Below are 19,683 nucleotides of genomic sequence, written 5' to 3'. Positions count from 1 at the left end.
GCGGGAAAAGAGGGCTCTGGAACTGGGCTTCTTCCCATATCTGAAGCACTACTGCCATCACGAGGATGTTGTTTAACAAATCCCTACGCCATTACGGTGTTCTCCTGAGGACTACTTGTTGGGGAAGTTCTCTGTGGGGAGGTGGAAAAGGCTTGCTCCATGCTGGGAGTCCTAGCCTTCTCGTCTAAGGCCTTAAAGGACACCGGGACTTTGGCGGTGTCTTGGTATAGAACCTGGAGTGTGAAGGTTCTAATAGGAAATCCTGTAAACTTCCCTGGGAATAAACCTGTTGTTTGTGGGCGGTACTGGTGCTACCAGAGACCCAAACACCCGTAGCAAGATGCTAGTACGAGAAAGCCTGCTGATTCTTGCTCCAAGGGACAGGAAGAAGAGACAGATGCCCACAAGAGCCTCCATGTGTGTTTGAATGGGTTCCTGCAGTCCTGCCCACACTTGGAGGAACCGAGGCCCCGCCTTACGTCTTCCTGTGCCAGGATCGCCTGGCAGCTGCTGGTTCACTACAAGCCCCTCATTCTCCTGGTTCTACACCAAGATACTACCAGTGTTAAGGCCTCTCTTCAGGCCTTAGAGAAGAAAGCTAGAAGACCTAGCCTGGAGCCCAAGCGTCTGCCACCTCCCACAGTTCAGACTTCCCCCCACAGCAAGTCTTTCTGGGAAGGACGCTGTAATGGCGTATAGTGTCTTTAAACAGTTTCCTCATGGTAGCAGTCGTGCTTCACATTTGCAAGGAATCCCTATCTTGGAGCCCTTTTCTCCCGCCCTTCCTTGTCTGAAAAAACGCCACCCAGCGACAAAGGTGCCACCCAACATGGCTGCCTGGAGATTTGTCCAGTTTGGTGCAACCTGGTCTTACTGTTGAATTTTTCCTTTTTTTTTTTTCATCTGAAAGCAAAATGAGGCCTAAACCACCCATGCTTCTCAAGAATCCCGTTGTTTCAGAAATTAAATATACTCCTCACTGAGGCTATCTGGTTATGATTTACCTCACACAGTTACAGGTCCTGGAAGTTCCATGGTATCAAATTGTCTCCTTCAGGTGATACATTGGGTGGATGAAGGTACAAAAACAAAGACAGATATCTAAGAGATAGATATCTAAGAGACAGATATCAAAGAGATAGAAAACCAATTCATGAAATTTGAAATGCTAAGTGAAAGAAGCTGTACTGAAGCAGGAGATGTAAAAGAAAAAAAAAAGAGAGAGAAAAGCTAGTTCTCTGTGCTGGGCTGACTCACTCCAAGGCCCAGCAATAAGTAGGGCTCTGTCAGGACTTTGATAGCACTATCAGCAGAGTGGGGGCCCAGAAGGAATGGGCTCTAGAAGCAGGGATAAGAAAAACAAGTTCTTTGGCCGGGCACGGTGGCTCACACCTGTAATCCCAGCACTTTGGGAGGCCGAGGCGGGCGGATCACCTGAGGTCGGGAGTTCAAGACCAGCCTGGCCAACATGGTGAAACCCTGTCTCTACTAAAAATACAAAAATTAGCCAGGCATGTTGGCAGGCAGCTGTAATCCCAGCTACTTGGAAGGCTGAGACAGGAGAATCACTTGAACCCGGGAGGAGGAGTTTGCAGTGAACCGAGATTGCGCCATTGCACTGCAGCTTGGGGGACAAGAGCGAGACTTCATCTAAAAAAAAAAGAAAAAGAAAAACAAGTGTTTTTTATCAGTTTCCCCTTTGAAATTCTTTCCCCATACCATTATTCTTTGTTCTGCTCTCACAACTATTTTTGTAACTGTTTCTGCAAGCTTGTAAGGATTTTGTAAGTTCCTGTTTTCCAGCTGCGCAGTTATGACGAAGGTCACAAGACATGCCTGAATCGTAAAACCTATCACTGTTTGATAAACTGCCTTTGTTCTGCTTCTGTAAGCTTGCTTACCAGCTTTACAGGTTTTGGGCCCTTTTCAGATATATGTATAAAAGTCAAGCCCTGTCTTGGTTCGGGGCCCAGCCTTTGGATGTTAATCTGCTGAGTCGGTGACCACCTAGTAAAATCCTCCTGTTCCACCCATTGGTCTCTCTGGTCTCCTGATTCCGGCAACAAGACGAACAAGGCCACTTGTGATGATCAGTAGTGAGGGAAATCAGATGAGTGTTTGCCAGGGGCTGGGCAGAGAGGGGAATGGGGAATGACTAACTAATGGGTCCAGGATTTTCTTTTGTGGTAGTGAAAATGATTTGCCACTACATAGTGGTAATGCTTGCACTGCATTGTGAGTGTCCTAAATGCCATTGAAATTAATACATTTTAATGGTTAATTTTATGTTATATGAAGTTTACAAACTCAGTTTTTAAAAGTGCCAATACTTTTAAAGCTATCATTATTTCCATGAATTATTAATTATATTTGAAAAGTACTCCAGTTATCAGTGAAACAAACTTGTTTTAACAGCTATAGTACATGGTGGCCAGTCAAGGTGCCTCATGCCTGCAATCCTAGCACTTTGGGAGTCCAAGATGGGAGGATCACTTGAGACCGGGAGTTCAAGATCAGCCTGGTCAACAGAGTGAAACCCCATATCTAAAATGAAAAATACCAAAAAAAAAAAAAATCAACAACAACAACAAGTTACACTACAGGGGAATTTGAACATTAGTTTATAAAAGTCCATATTATATATGTATAGGGAATAGATCATAGTACCTAACACAGACATTTTTAAAGTGATTATTTCTTCTTACTATGTTTTTGACCTACCACAAGTTTTCTACTTTATAATTTCTTACAGTTCTTCTGGAATAAAATATAAAAAAAAATATAAAAAATAAAATATAAAAAATTTCAAGCACTCAAAAGTATGTATTGATGTAGATATATTCAAAGAGTATAAGGTGATGCTGAATATATATACATATATTCATATATGTATATATATGTATATAATGATATACATATATATATCATTATATAAACAGAGACACTAATAAAGCATTCTAGCTCCATGTGAGTTGTGTGAATGCATCCATCTTACAGTTTTCTTAGGTTACACATCGAGGTGACTGGAATGTGAGAGATGCCTATGTCAACTACCATTTATTGAATTTTGTTATCCTTCTTTTGAAATTTTATTTTTTTTTTGTGAGACAGAGTCTCGCTCTGTCACCAGGCTGGAGTGCAGTGGCTCAATCTCAGCTCACTGCAACCTCTGCCTCCTGGATTCAAGTGATTCTCCTGCCTCAGCCTCCGGAGTAGATGGGACTATAGGCATGCACCACCATGCCTGGCTAATTTTTTTGTATTTTTAGTAGAGACGGGATTTCACCATGTTGGCCAGGTTGGTCTCAATCTCTTGACCTCGTGATCCACCCACCTCAGCCTCCCAAAGTCCTGGGATTACAGGCTTGAGCCACTGCGCCCAGCCTGAAATTTTGAAGATAATGTTTTGTGGTAAGACCTAGGAATAAAAATTTGAGAAGTATTAAAAATCCTAATTTTCAGAGGTATAAATATGTATAATACATATGTTTATGTTGTATACAAATAGGTATTTATATGTTTATGTATGTGTAAATACATATATATTTTCGATTTAAAAGTGCAAATTGAGATCTTATGTTTTGATGAATAGGCCAATCACAAGTTCTCTGCAAGTATTTTATTGTCTAAAGTTCAGATATTGCAAATTTTTTGTGAGAATATAAAAAACTCCTAAGGAATCAGTGGTGAAACTTTTAGTTCTTTAACCTTATATATAGCTAAATTGAAGTAAAATGTAAATTTGTTGTCGTGTTTGACTGTATATATAGAACTTTTTATCTGTGTATAAAAAATTGGAGTAAATATGGAAACAGTTAATATTGTTTAATACAGTTTTATTACATTGGTTTTCTCTGGATCAGCGCATGGTTATTTTTATTTTTATTTTTTCCTTTTTTTTTTTTTTTTTTTGAGATGTAGTTTCATTCTTGTTACCCAGGCTGGAGTGCAATGGCGTGATCTCAGCTCACCGCAACCTCTGCCTCCCGGGTTCAAGTGATTCTCTTGCCTCAGCCTTCCGAGTAGCTGAGATTACAGGCATGTGCCAGCACGCCTGGCTAATTTTGTATTTTTAGTAGAGACGGGGGTTTCACCATGTTGGTCAGTCGGGTCTCGAACTCCCGACCTCAGGTGATCTGCCCTCCTAAGCCTCCCAAAGTGCTGAGATTACAGGCATGAGCCACCGCGCCCAGCCCCCCACCCCGTTTCTTTTCCTTGAGATGGAGTCTTACTCTGTCGCCAGGCTGGAGTGCAGTGGGGTGATCTCGGCTCACTGCAACCTCTGCCTCCCAGGTTCAAGTGATTTTCCTGCCTCAACCTCCTGAGTAGCTGGGACTACAGGTGCGCACCACCAGACCCAGCTAATTTTTGTGTTTTTAGTAGAGACGGGGTTTCACCATGTTGGCAGGATGGTCTCAATCTCTTGACCTCGTGATCTGCCTGCCTCCACCTCCCAAAGGGTTTTTTTTAACTTCATTGCAAATTCCATGTCTTCCTTACTAATAAGAAAGTATAGGACTGATTCCTAAGTGAAAAACAGTAAGACACATACACAACAAAGTCATAAGAGGCAGTCTTAAGTCATAGCCTTTTTGTTTGTCTGTTTTGAGATGGATGGAGTCTCACTTTGTTGCCCATGGTGGAGTGCATTGGCACGATCTTAGCTCACTGCAACCTCTGCCTTGGGTTCAAGCGATTCTCCTGCCTCAGCTTCCCAAGTAGCTGGGATTATAGGCATGCACCACCATACCTGGCTAATTTTTTCGTATTTTAGTAGAGACAGAGTTTCACCATGTTGGCCAAGTTTATCTCGACCTCCTGACCTCAAGTGATCCGCCCACCTCGGCCTCCCAAACTTCTGGGATTACAGGTGTGAGCCAGCACACCCAGCCAGTCATAGCCTTTTAATGACATTGGAAAATATTTCTGTTCCAATGTTAAATAATGAAACCATGAGACAAAATCCTGTGATCCATCTGATTAGCATTTATAGTCATTTGTTTGTATCCATTCAAATAGGGCTGTGTGTGTCTTGTCAGGTTTAAGAGCTACATGGGCACTTATGTTATAGCCCCTCTAAATAGTGGCCTCCCACTCAACATATAAGGCCTAATGACTAGGTCAGAACATGGAGTAAAACTCCCAGGGAACCTGGGGAGGGAGTCAGGAGAACAACCACGTGGCCCGGTGCCTAGATTTGCTCTTCTCCAAGACCTTGGGGGTAAGCTTTATTTTTAATTCTCTCCTTAAGGATGGATCCTTAAGATCTGTTCCCAATACAGCATGACTATTTGCTACCATAATAAAACACTGCTGATAGGATGCTGAATGAAAAAGAGTAGAAATGGGGAGATTTGGTTGTGCAGAAACTGAGTTCTTAAAAAGAGGAGATGCTTGATGAGGGTGAGTGGATCTCATCTCAGTTCAATATCCAATGGAAGCCAAAAGCAAATGGTTAAGAGTGGAAAATGGTTACACATATTGAGCAAAATATTAGGTATCCGTAGTTTCTGTTGTCTTTGTCTCTTCATGGCGTTTTGTTTTGAAACGTATAGTAATGCATCTTTAAAAATTCAAACAAAAAGGTGATAAGTGTCTACTTTTCTAAAGTAATATTCGTGAGGCCCTATTTTAAGGTTTACCTTTACTCATATTGAAGGCATGAAATGTTGACATATAAGACTTAGTACTGGTGACATTCAAATGAATTCACCCTCCTCAAAGGTTTGTTAAAATGCACACTTGATCTGATCCAAACCACAGTGTACACAGTAATCCACTTTCAGTACAGATTTACTTTTTCATGAAATTAACAATGTATGTACCTATTTAAAGATATTCCTGGAAATAATCCAAAAGTTCTTAAGTTGCCTTGACTAGTTGTATGGTAGTGGTTTCCTTCATTATTAATACATGGATTTTTCTTAATCTTTGTCAAGCATTATTCTTTAATTTACTAGTTGGAGAATACTGTAATCCTTATACCTAAAAGACCAATTATAAAACTCTCAGAGACACACACAAACACAACCACACACAGCCCATAAAGTCTCAGGGAATACTTGAAGAATATGTAGTGGCATGGGCACATGCTGTGTTTTGATGTTAAATGATGAGACCATGAGATGAAACTCTGAGTCACCTTGACAGGAATTGAGCATATGTATGTACTATGAGTATCATGCCATGTGGAGTATATATGGCATGCAATAAGGAGCGTCACCTGGTTTCTCCTCTAATGGCTCATGCCAAATTGTTGCCTACAATGCACCACATAAGGCTCTTAGAATAGGAAGAATTCCCTGGATGCCTGACAGGGAAGCCAGGGCCAAGATCTCTGGGATTTTTAAATTGTTGCTGGAGTTCCTTTCCAAGCTTTCAGCCCTTTTCTCCTTTTTGTGCGTTCATCCACTGAAGCTATCCCCTGAAGAAGACAGTTTGATGCCTCGGAAATTATTGGACCTGTAACTCTGAAGTAAATGAAACCCACCCAGACTAGGTCAGGAGAATAATTTCTTAAAGAACAAGATTCCTGACGAGGGTGGTTGGTTTAGGCCTTGGTTTGATTTCGAGTGGAAAACAAAAAGAAAAGGCACAGCAGTAAGACCAGCTGGCTCCAAACTGGGCAAAATAGAAGGCATCCATGTTTGGTGGCTCTGTCTATGTGTGGCGTTTTTTCAGACAGGAAGGGCGGGAGAAGAGGGCTCCCTAACAGGGCTTCTTGGCATATCTGGAGCGCTACTGCCATCGCGAGGAAGACGTTTAACGAATTACAGTCGTTTAACGCCATTACAGTTCTCCGAGCACTAACTGTTGGGGTAGGTGTGGTCTGGTAAGAGGTGAAAGAGGCTTGGCCTCCATGCTGGGCGTCCTTGCCTACTTGTCTAAGGCCTTAAAAGAGACCTGGACATTGGCAATATCTTGCTATAGAACCTGGAGTGTGAAGCTTCTAATAGCAAATCCTGTAAACTTCCCTTTGAATAAACCTGTTGTTTGTGCACGGTACTGATTCTACCAGAGACCCAAAGACCCATAGCAAGATGCCAGCATCAAAAAGCTTGCTGACTCTTGCTCCAAGGAACAGGAAGAAGAGACAGATGCCTACAAAAGCCTCAATGTGTGTTTCAGTGAGTTCCTGCAGTCCTGCCCAGGCCAGGAGGAACTGAGGCCCCGCCCCACGACTTCCTGTGCCAGGACCGCCTGGCAGCTGCTGGTTCACTCCAAGCCCCTCACTCTCCAGGTTCTACACCAAGATACCACCAATGTCTAGGTCACTCTTCAGGCGTTAGAGGAGAAGGCAAGAAGACCTCGCCTGGAGGCCAAGCCTCTTCCACCTCCCAACAGATCAGCCTTTCCCCACAGCGAGGCTTCCTGGGAAGGAGGCTCTAGTGGAGTATTACGTCTTTAAACGATTTCCTCACGGTGGCAGTAGTGCTGCACATTTTCAGGGAAGCCCTATCTTTGAGCCCTTTCTCTTGCCCTTTGTCTGTGAAATAAGCAAACCAGCGATAAAGGCGTCCCCAAACATGGCTGCCTGGAGATTTGTCCAGTTTGGTGCAACCTGGTCTTAACTGTTGAATTTTTTTTGTTTTGTTTTTCCATCTAAAAACAAAATGCAGCTTAAACCACCCATGCTTATCAGGGATTTTGTTCTTTCAGAAATTAAATATACTCCTCACTGAGTCTATCTGGGTATGATTTACTTCACACAGTTGCAGGTCCAGCAAGTTCCATGGCATCAAATTGTCTCCTTCAGGTGATAAATTGGGTGGATGAAGGTACAACAGCAAAGATCCATATCCAAGAGGTAGATGTCAATAAGATAGATAACCAATGCATGAAATTTGAAACACGCTAAGTGACAAAAGCAAGACTTTGAAAAAGGCCACTTATTGTGATGATCAGTAGTGAGGGAAAGTAGATGAGTGTTTGCCAGGGGCTGGGCAGAGGGTGGAATGGGGAATGCTTAACGAGTTCAGGGTTTTCTTTTGTGGTAATGAAAGTGCTTTGCCAACAGATAGAGATAGTGCTTGCACTGCATTGTGAAAGTACTAAATGCCACTGAATTTCACACAATTTAATGGTTAATTTTATGTTATATGAATTTTACCAACTCAGTTTTAAAAAGTGCCAATAATTTTAAACTTGTCATTATTTCCATGAATAATTATATTTGAAAAGTACTCAAGTTATCAGCGAAGAAATCTTGTTTTAACAGTTATACTACAAGGTGGCTGGGCTTGGTGCCTCATGCCTGTAATCCTAGCACTTTGGGAGGCTGACATGGGAGGATTGCTTGAGGCCTTATCAAACTGGTCAACATAGGGAAACCCCATATCTAACATTAAAAAACAAAAACAGTTGTACTATAGGGGAATTTGAACATTAGGTTATAAGAGTCCGTATTATATGTGCAGAGTGAACAGATGATAATACCTAGCACAGACATTTTAAAAGTCATTATGTCTTCTCACTATATGAGACCTAGCATGTTTTCTGCTTTATAATATCTTAAAGTTCTTCTAGAGTAAAATATAAAAAAATTTCAAGCTCTCAAAAGTATATATGGATGTAGATATATTCAAGGAGTATAAGACAATGCTGAAGATTTTGTACAAATTTCAAACAGTATGCATCCAATTATATTTAAACTGTGTTGACTGTGTGTGTATTTTTATCTGTCTGTAGGTGTATAACAATATTTTAAATATACATATATATGTATATATATATATATATACACACACACACACATATATGACAGTGTCTCACTGTTGCCCAGGTGAGAGTGCAATGGCATGATCATGGGTCACTGCAGGATCAACCTCCCTGGACTCAGGTGGTCCTCCCACCTCCGCCTCCTACATAGCTGGGGCTTCTGTTGCACGCCACCATGCCTGGTTATTTGTTGTATTTTTTGTAGAGACGGGGTCTCACTACATTGCCAGGACTGGTCTTGAACTCCTGGGCTCAAGCTATCCACCTGTCTTGGCCTCCCATAGTGTTGGGATTACAGTAGTGAGCCACTGGGCCCGGCCAATGCTATATATTTTTAATCATGGTAGGTGTTATAATAAGTATATGTTTGAAGATGGTATTTTTGGCCAACAAATTCAAAACTTTAATTCGTCATTATATAAACAGAGACACTAATAAAGCATTCTAGCTGCATGTGAGTTGTGTGAATGCATCCATCTTACAGTTTTCTTAGGTTACACATCCAGGTGACTGAATGTGAGAGATGCCTATTTCAACTATCATTTATTGAATTTTGCTATCTTTCTTTTGAGATTTCAAAGATAAAATTTCAAGGAAAGAATTAAGAATAAAAATTTGAGAAGAATTAAACATCCTAATTTTCTAGATATAAGTATGTATAATACATATGTTTATCTTGTATATAAACATTTCTATTTTATGTGTGTATAAATATATATATATTTTAGATATAAAAGTGAAAATGGAGAACTTATGTTTTGATGAATAGTCTAACGAAGAAGTTTTTGCAAATATTTTATTGTCTAAAATTCAGATATTGCAACTTTCTTATGAGAATAAAAAAACCTCAGGAATCAGATGTGAAACTTTTAATTCTTCAACCTTATTTATATATCTAAATTCAAGTAAAATGTAAATTTATTGTGGTGTTTGACTGTATATATAGAACTTTTTATCTGCGTGTTGAAAAAATGAGAGGAAAGATGGAAACAATGATCATTGTTTAATACAGTTTTATGACATTGCTTTTCTCTTGATCAGCACATGGTTATTTTTAACTTCTTTGCAAATTCCATGTCTTTGTTACTAATGAGAAAATATAGGACTGATTCCCAACTGAAAAACAGTAAGACACATACATAAGAAAGTCATAGGGCACAGTCCTAATTGACAGCCATTTAATGACACTGGGAAATATTTCTAATTCAATGTTAAATAATGAAACTATGAGACAAAATCCTGTGATCAATCTGATTAGTATTTACAGTCATTCCTGTGTTTGTGTCTATTCAAGTAGGGCTGTGTGTGTCTTGTCAGGCTTGAGAGCTATCCGTACCCTTATGTTAATGCCCCACTAAATAGCGTCCTCCCCCTCAATGTATAAGGCCTACTGACTAGATTAGAACATGGAGTAAAACTCACAGGGAACCTGAATAGGGAATCAGGACAAGAACCACGTGGCCTGGTGCCTAGATTTGCTCTTCTCCAAGCCTTTAGAGGTGAGCTTTTTTTCTTCTTCTTTCCTTAGGCATGGAAACCTAAGGTCTCTCTCCATTACTACAAGACTATTTGGTACCTCACAATAAAATACTGCAGATATGATGCAGAGTGAAAAAGAGTAGAAATGGGAAGACTTGGTTGTGCAGAAACTGAGTTCTTAAAAAGATGAGATGCTTGATGAGGGTACATGGATTACATCTCAGGTTAATATCCAATGGAAACCAAGCAAATGGTTAAGAGTGGAAATTGTTTACACAAATTGAGCAAAATGTTAGGTAGCCATAATTTCTGATGTCGTTGTCTGGTCATGAACTTTTTTTTAGAACCGTGTAGCGATGTAGCTGTAAAAAATCAAAGAGCTGATATTGTCTACTTTACTAAAGTAATTTTCCTGAGGCCGTATGTTAAGATTTACCTTTATTTATATTGAAGGCATGAAATGTTGACATATAAGACTTAGTACTGGTGACATTCAAATGAATTCATGCATCTGAAAGGTTTGTTAAAATACACACTTGGTCTGATCCAAACCACTATGTACACAGTAATCCACTTTTTATACAGATTTTTTTTTTTTTGCATGAAGTTAATGTATGCACATTTTGAAAGATATGCATGGAAATAATCCATAAGTTCATGAGTTGCCTTGACAAGTTATATGGTAGCGGTTTTCTGTGTTATTAATACATGGATTTTTCTTAATCTTTCTCAAGCATTATTCTTTAATTTACTAGTTGGAGAATACTGTAATCCTTATACCTAAAAGACCAATTATAAAACTCTCAGAGACACACACAAACACAACCACACACAGCCCATAAAGTCTCAGGAAATACTTGAAGAATATGTAGTGGCATGGGCACATGCTGTGTTTTGATGTTAAATGATGAGACCATGAGATGAAACTCTGAGCCACCTTGACAGGAATTGAACATATGTTCTATGAGTATCATGGCATTTGGAGTATATATGGCATGCAGTAAGGAGCGGCACCTGGTTTCTCCTCTAATGGCTCATGCCAAAGTGTTGCCTACAATGCACCACATTAAGGCTCTTAGAACAGGAAGAATTCCCTGGATGCCTGACAGGGGAGCCAGGGCAAAGACCACTGGGATTTTTAAATTGTTTGCTGGAGTTCTTTTCCAACCTTTCAAGCTTTCAGCCCTTTTCTCTCTCTCTCTCTCTCTTTTTTTTTTTTTTTGAGACACTCTAACTCTGTTGCCCAGGCTGGAGTGCAATAGTGCGCTCTCCGCTCACTGCAACCTCCCCCTCCCAGGTTCAAGTGATTCTCCTGCCTCCTCTGGAGTAGCTGGGATTACAGGCCTGTGCCACCAGGCCCGGCTAATTTTTGTATTTTTGGTAGAGACAGGGTTTTGCCATGCTGGCCATAATGGTCTCGAACTCCCGACCTCGGGTGATCCGCCGGCCTCGGCCTCCCAAAGTGCTGGGATTAAAGGCGTGAGCCACGCGCCCGGCCCCTTTTCTCTTTTTTGTGAGTTCATCCACTGAATGTATTCCCTGAAGGAGACAGTTTGATGCCTCGGAAATTACTGGACCTGTAACTCTGAAGTAAATCAAACCCACACAGAGTAGGTCAGGAGGATATTTAATTTCTGAAAGAACTGGATTCCTGATGAGAACGGGTGCCTTAGGCCTTGGTTTGATTTCAAGTGGAAAACAAAATGAAAAAGTGCAGCAGTAAGACTAGCAGGCTCCAAACTGGGCAAAATAGAAGGCATCCATGTTTGGTTGCGCCTTTGTCTATGGGTCGCGTTTTTTCAGACAGGAAGGGCAGGAGAAGAGGGCTCCAAGACCGGGCTTTCTGGCATATCTGGTGCACTACCGCCATCGCGAGGATGTCATTTAACGAATCCCTACGCCATTACATAGGTCTTGTGAGGACTACCTGTTGGGGAAGGTCTGGTCTGTGGGGAGGTGGAAGAGGCTTGGGCTCCATGCTCAGAGTCCTTGCCTTCTGGTCTAAGGCCTTAAAAGAGACATGGACATTGGCGGTACCTTGCTGTAGAACCTGGAGAGTGAAGGTTCTAACAGCAAATCCTGTAAACTTCCCTTGCAATAACTGTGTTCCTTGTGAGCGATATTGATGCTACCAGAAACCCCAAGACCCATAGCAAGATGTTAGCACGTGAAAGCCTGCTGACTCTTGCTCCAAAGGGCAGGTACAAGAGACAGATGCCCACAAGAGCCTCTATGTGTGTTTGACTGGTTCCCTACTGTCCTGCTCACACCGGAGGAACCAAGTTTCCGCTCCACGACTTCCTGCGCCAGTACCTCCTGGCAGCTGCTTGTTCACTCCAAACCCCGCACTCTCCAGATTCTACACCAAGATACCGCCAATGCCCTGTCTGTTTTCAGGCCTTAGAGGAAAAGGCAGGAAGACATAGCCTGGGGGCCTACAGATCAGCCTTTTCCCCCACAGGGAGGCTTTCCGGGAAGGACGCCATGATGGCGTAGTCCGTCTTTAAACGATTTCCTCACGGCGGCAGTAGTATTCCACATTTTCAATCAAGTCCTGTCTTGGAGCCCTTTTCTCCCGCCCTTTCTGTTTGAAAAAACGCCTCCCAGAGATTAAAGGTGCCACTGAACATGGATTACTGGAGATTTGTCCAGTTTGGTGCAACTTGGTTTTGTGACCCTTAGAGGGTCAGGATTGCAAGTTGTCCAGGTTCTTGGCGTTTTGAACAAATAATTGCACAAAATGCCCAGCAAAGCAAAGCAAGAATGAAGCAACAAAAGAATGAAAGCAAAGGTTTACTGAAAACGAAAGTACACTCCACATTGTGGGAGATGGCCTCAGTAGAGGCTTAAGGGCCTGGATACAGAATCTTCTTTGGTTCAAATACCCCCTAGAAGTTTCCCATTGGCCACCTCATGCTCACCTCATGTAAGTGAAGTGCTCGCCAGAGATAAGTCTGATTGGTTGCAGAAAGGAGACAACGAGAGGCTAAACTGGTGTTACAAAGGTCACACTCCTGTGAGGCAGAGGGACTGAAAAGCTTTCTTCTGTAACTGCTTCTTGCCCACCTGGGGCATAGTCCCTACCTGTTGGAAATCACCAAACTCTCCCGATGCTCTATCTCCTGGAGGCAGGGTAGCTTCTTGATGGCCAGGGGTGGTGTCTTCAGCTGGAACTGGCTGGAACCGTGGTTGCATGATCATCTGAAGCTTGATGATTATCTAGGCGAGAGGAAATGAATTTGGCTAAAAGATTTAATGGGAACTTGAGGGGGTTGATACCTATGCTGTCAGAAATGTTTTTTATAGAGATATGCAGGAGAAAAAAAAACAAAACCTGGTCTCTTGTAGAATCTATGCGTTTCCCTAAAGTTTTAGCACAAGCGACTCCATTTTGGTTTGGTTTGGTTTGTAGGGGCCTAGTGCATGAGCTCAGTCCAAAACTGGCCTCCCATAATTTTCTTTTAAAAATTCACCTTTATTCAGGTTTTCACTTGAGTGAGAGTGTGACCAAAACTTAGGGCCGGCCGGGCACGGTGGCTCACGCTTGTAATCCCAGCACTTCGGGAGGCTGAGGCGGGTGGATCACGAGGTCAGGAGATCCAGACCACGGTGAAACCCTGTCTCTACTAAAAATACAAAAAATTAGCCGGGCGTGGTGGCGGGCGCCTGTACTCCCAGCTACTCGGAGAGGCTGAGGCAGGAGAATGGCGTGAACCCGGGAGGCGGAGCTTGCAGTGAGCCGAGATTGCGCCACTGCACTCCAGCCTGGGTGACAGAGCGAGACTACGTCTCAAAAAAAAAAAAAAAAAAAAAAAAAAACTTAGGGCCTTAGCACCACTCTTGGTTACTATCATTTTGGGTTTTCATTCTCAGCACGTCATGTATAGGTTACGGTGTCCTCATGGTTGCACATTCTTTTGGCTCTTGTTATTCCAGTTGAAAAGAAACTATATTTCATTTTAGAGATGGCTGCATGCAAGCATTTAAAACCTTTGAGAGAATGCAGCACACCAGGGAGACTATTATTAGAGGATATACCAAGAATTTGGAATATGCACCTTACCCAAGATCCCCATAAACCAAACGTCCTAAAACCAAACAGATCAAAGAATGAGCTAGATAAAGAGTTTACTCACTTAATGAAGCAATTTCTTCATCAATTCCCGACCACTGAATTTTTTTTTTTTTTTTTTTTTTTTGAGATGGAGTCTTGCTGTGTCGCCCAGGCTGGAGTGCAGTGGTGCGATCTTGGCTCACTGAAAGCTATGCCTCCCGGGTTCATGCCATTCTCCTGCCTCAGCCTCCCGAGTAGCTGGGACTACAGGCACCCGCCACCACACCTAGCTAATCTTTTGTATTTTTAGTAGAGACGGGGTTTCACCATGTTAGCCAGGATGGTCTCCATCTCCTGATGTTATGATCTGCCCGCCTCGTCCTCCCAAAGTGCTGGGATTACAGGCGTGAGCCACCTACGCCTGGCCACTACTGAATTTTTATAATCCTCATTTGATGTATTTCCCCATAGGCCACGAGTGCCAGCAGCTGCACAGATACTTTTTCTGTTCAGCCATTTCTATCCCAACTTTCATAAGAGAATTTAGAATCACTGGAACTGCAACCTTTACAGTAGAATTTGCTATAGAACCTATCATGAGGGATAGATTTCCAATCATTGCTTCTTTTACTCCAAATCATGGAAAAAGGACTTAACAAATGATGCCCTTTGAGAAGAGTGAAGGCCCTCTGGCAGTGTTCTCTTCAACCAATGAAATGGGCCAAGAGGAATGAACCAATGTTCTGCTTTTGACTGATGATGAGGCAATGCATGTACCATTAAAGTTTCTTACGTACATTGGCCTTTATCCTTTATCTATCAAAGTAGAGGCTTATCCATGTAACCTTATACTTGCAGGCTGGCTGGAAGCTCCTTCACAAATAAAAGTACACCCTATTAGTGCACATAACAGACACTTTTCCACTTCTATTGTTCACAGAGGCATAAGCAAGAAAAAGACATTCAGAGAAGAGTTTCATGTCACCAGAAGTCTTAATATGTGAACTTGGGAAAGCTATTCACATCAAGGATGCCATCTTCTTCTTGGGAGAAACTTCCCTGGTTAGCTTTACCTCAAGGGTTACAATGGGTGCACAGTTCCAAAAGTGTGGAGGAACCCTTCTTAGTTGCAAGACCAGGAACCCAAAGCTCAAGATCCCTAAGTTTTGTTGTAGTGTGGATGGCAAGGACAGTCTTTTTCTGATGTTCTCAGAAGATCCAAACCATAAAAAGCCTTTTTTTTTTTTTAACCTGGTGAAAATACACTGTAGCATAATAATCTACTATTAGAACATCAGCTCTGTTGCATGGGAAAGTTTTTGTTTGTTTGTTTTAAGACAGAGTCTTACTCTTGTTGCCCAGGCTGGAGTGTAATGGCATGATCTCTGCTCACTGGAACCTTCGCCTCCGAGGTTCAAGCAATTCTCCTGCCTCAGCCTCCCAAGTAGCTGGGATTACAGGCGTCAGCCACCTTGCCTGGCTAATTTTTGTATTTTTGTAGAGACAGGGTTTCACTATGTTGGCCAGGCTGGTCTTGAACTTCTGATCTCAGGGGATCCACCTGCCTCGGCCTCCCAAAGTGCTGGGATTACAGGCATGAGCCACCTTGCCCGGCTGGGAAAGCTTTTATACAACCAGAAAACATGCATTGAAATGACAATTGAATGATGTCCCTTTATAAAATGTTTAAATGGCCAACCAGGTGACCAAATGTACCTGAAACTTTGTTTTCCTCGGAATATGGGATCAAGCATTGGTTATAAACTATTTTATTTATTTATTTATTTTTTTATTTTTTGTTTATTTTATTTATTTATTTATTTATTTTTTTGAGATGGAGTTTTTTTTGCTCTTGTCACCCAGGCTGACAATGAGTGCAATGGCCCAATCTTGGCTCACTGCAACCTCTGCCTCCAGAGTTCAAGCGATTCTCCTACCTCAGCCTCCTGAGTAGCTGGGATTACAGGTGTGCACCACCACGCCCAGCTAATTTCTGTATTTTTAATAGAGACGAGATTTCACCATGTTGGCCAGGCTGGTCTCGAACTCCTGACCCCAGGTGATTCTCCCCACTCAGCCTCCGCAAGTGCTGGGATTACAGGTGTGAGCCACCGTGCCCGGCCAGTTATAAACTGTTTTAAACAATTTTAGTATTAGCTGATTTAACACTATTTTCTTGATATTTAATTATTTGATTTACTTGGGTTAGTAGCTTTATACAAGGAAATTTGGTTATTTCTGTAATTTACAATAACTTAGCATAATAACTATAATTGTGATTGGTAGCATATATTTAGACATTAGAATTTTAGAAATCCCATACAATTTTGGAATATATATTAGTATTATTCACAAAAATATAACCTAAAGAAGATTAAGCATCACTTTGGCAATCCCATTGTTAGAAATAAATTTTCGGTGCCGCAAAAGAAATAGCAGTTGAACATGAGTTTTCTCAGCAAGGCAATTTTTCTTCTATAGAAGAGTGCGTCTCACAGATGGAGCAATGGCAAGAGCACACCTGAACAGGGGAGGAGAAGGGGTTCTTATCCCTGATGCAGGTGGCCCCTATTGCTGTGTCGTTGCCCTATAGGCTAGAGTTGGACTGCACAGTCTAAGCTAATTCTGATTGGCTATTTTAAAGAGAGCAGGGGTATGAACCAGAATGGCAGGGTGAGCAGTTTCGACTGGAAGGATGGTTATGGAACACATGACTAAATGTGACAGATCAAAGCGGGTAACCAGGGGTGACTCAGGACGGAGCAGGTGACCAGGGGAACAGGTGTGAACTACTGATTAGAACTGATGGAAAAGGTCATTTACTGAAACTAGGGGCAAGGAGACGAGGAGAATGAGGAAGTTAAACTTTAAAATGGAGAACAAAGAACTGAACATACTGACATACTGATTCTTTGAAGAGAAATTTAGAACTCACTGTATTTAATACCATGTACCTAATCCTGTTTACCTCTCTTTTCTGGACACTTCAGGGACCCTCTGAAGTATTCCAAAAGCCAGGTGCCAGGGAAGACAATTTTGAAACTGAAATTTGATTTTGGGAGTTCCAGATTACTACAAGTTATTTATTTTGCCAAAATGATGGCTCAGAAATTTTAAAGAAGCAAAAACCTTTTATAATCCTTTTGAATTTAGTCAACATGTTCACACAGAGAACCTCTTCAGCAAGACTAATTTCCACAATTCTTCCACCACTTCTTTGAACCTTCAGCTTTTTCCTAATTTAACTCAAAACAATCCTTTAACCCTAGGCAAAACTTGACATTTCCATGCCTTCATTTAACCTTTTACTATAAAAACACATTTTACTGTTTTTACACACCTTGCATGTAAATCTATTTCTAGTAGTCTCAATTAATTCCCAGCAATTTTACCCTTAAGGTAAAACGTGGTAAGTTGCTTTACTTGTGTGCTAAGTGCAGTCAAGGCTTGCCTTCTTAGTTAAGGGTGTGGTTAGTTTCATATGTCCCCAGGTGTCATCAAGTGTGAAGCAGGCAAGACAGACAGTTCTCAAAACCTAAAAAGCAATTTGTAACCTTAAAACACTTAGCAAACCTTGCATCTGACCAACAATTTTTTTTTTGAGACAGAGTTTCCCTCTTGTTGCCCAGGCTGGAGTGCAATGGCACAATCTCGGCTCACCACAACCTCTGCCTCCTGAGTTCAAGCAATTCTACTGCCTCAACTTCCCGAGTAGCTGGGATTATAGTAATGCGCCACCACACCTGGCTATTTTTGTAATTTTAATAGAGACGGGGTTTCTCCACGTTGGTCAGGCTGGTCTCGAACTCCCGACCTCAGGAGATCCGCCTGCCTTGGCCTCCCAAAGTACTGAGATTACAGGCATAAGCCATGGCGCCCGGACTTTTTTTTTTTTTTTTTTTAGATGGAGTCTGGCTCTGCCACCCAGGCTGGAGTGCAGTGGCTGAATCTGGGCTCACTGCAACCTCTGCCTCCCGGATTCAAGCAATTCTCCTGTCTCAGCCTCCTGAGTAGTTGGGTTTACAGGCTCCCACCACCACACCCTGCTAATTTTTGTATTTTTAGTAGAGACGAGGTTTCACCATGTTGGCCAGGCTGCTCTCGAACTCCCGACCTCAGGTGATCCGCCTGCCTCGGGCTCCCAAAGTGATGGGATTACAGGCATGAGCCACCACGCCTCGCCTACCAATAATCTATAAAACCATCTTTATATCCCAAAGATTGCTAAAGTTATGTGAACTAAAAGGCATTACACTCTACTTTTCTGACAAAATATTTGATTTAAGTTCTTTTTATTATTAAACCAAGTAATTTAAAATTTCAGAGGAGATTAACCAGTTTGCACACAGAGATAGAGGCCAGAGACTGACTGGTAAAAAATTCTTATCCTGGCCGGGCGCGGTGGCTCACGCTTGTAATCCCAGCACTTTGGGAGGCCGAGGCGGGCGGATCACGAGGTCAGGAGATTGAGACCACGGTGAAACCCCGTCTCTACCAAAAATACAAAACATTAGCTGGGCGTGGTGGCGGGCGCCTGTAGTCCCAGCTACTCGGAGAGGCTGAGGCAGGAGAATGTCGTGAACCCGGGAGGCGGAGCTTGCAGGGAGCCGAGATTGCGCCACTGCACTCCAGCCTGGGCGACAGAGCAAGACTCTGTCTCCAAAAAAAAAAAAAAAAAAAATTCTTATCCTTTTGCCTGCATGCCAGGTTTCCGGGTTCTCGCTCCCTGAGTGAGTGGCCCTGGTGACCATGCTTGACTTTATGCAAGCAAACACATTGCCAGGAATTAAGAATATTCATAGTTTACAAATTTGGAGAAATTAGCCAGAGAGAGAGAAGTATGACTCAAATTCTATTTGTGAGAGTATACTCAACACATTTAAAGTATCAGGAAGCCTAAAATCCAAAAAGTTAGTTTATGGATAAGAAGCTGGTGTGCTGCATTAATTCCTGATACACAATTCAATACCCTTAAGTTCACCAATATCATTATATATTCTGTACAATTAAGAAATTTACTTTAGGCACATGACCAATATGTACTCCAACAGTATCCATGCCAAATGGCGCGGTGGCTCACGCCTGTAATCTCAGCACTTTGGGAGGCCGAGGCAGGTGGATCACCTGAGGTGGGGAGTTCAAGACCAGCCTGACTAACATGGAGAAACCCCGTCTCTACCAAAAATACAGAATTAGCTGGGTATGGTGGCGGATGCCACTTCAACATAGTGTGAAGCAATGCAAGCATGTATGTGAAATTTGGCTCCACATTAATTCCAGCTTCATGCTTACCTATATTAAAAAAAAAAATTGTCAAACTGCTGATACTGTTTTTTTGTTTTGTTTTGTTTTTGTTTTTGTTTTTGTTTTTACTTTAGACGGAGTTTCACTCTTCTTGGCCAGGCTGGAGTCCAATGGCACGATCTCGGCTC

At 42.0% G+C, this 19,683-nt stretch overlaps 1 pseudogene; it reads right to left on the bottom strand.

Annotated features, from left to right (window-relative positions):
- Positions 1-12,700: 12,700 nt before the first annotated feature.
- The window catches only part of LOC116811193 (olfactory receptor 13H1-like), a 97,346-nt pseudogene continuing 90,363 nt past the window's right edge, over positions 12,701-19,683 (bottom strand).

Source organism: Hylobates moloch, unplaced genomic scaffold (assembly GCF_009828535.3).
Source record: "Hylobates moloch isolate HMO894 unplaced genomic scaffold, HMol_V3 SCAFFOLD_7, whole genome shotgun sequence".
Taxonomy (NCBI): Eukaryota; Metazoa; Chordata; class Mammalia; order Primates; family Hylobatidae; genus Hylobates; species Hylobates moloch.
This window is presented reverse-complemented; position numbering and strand designations above follow the sequence as displayed.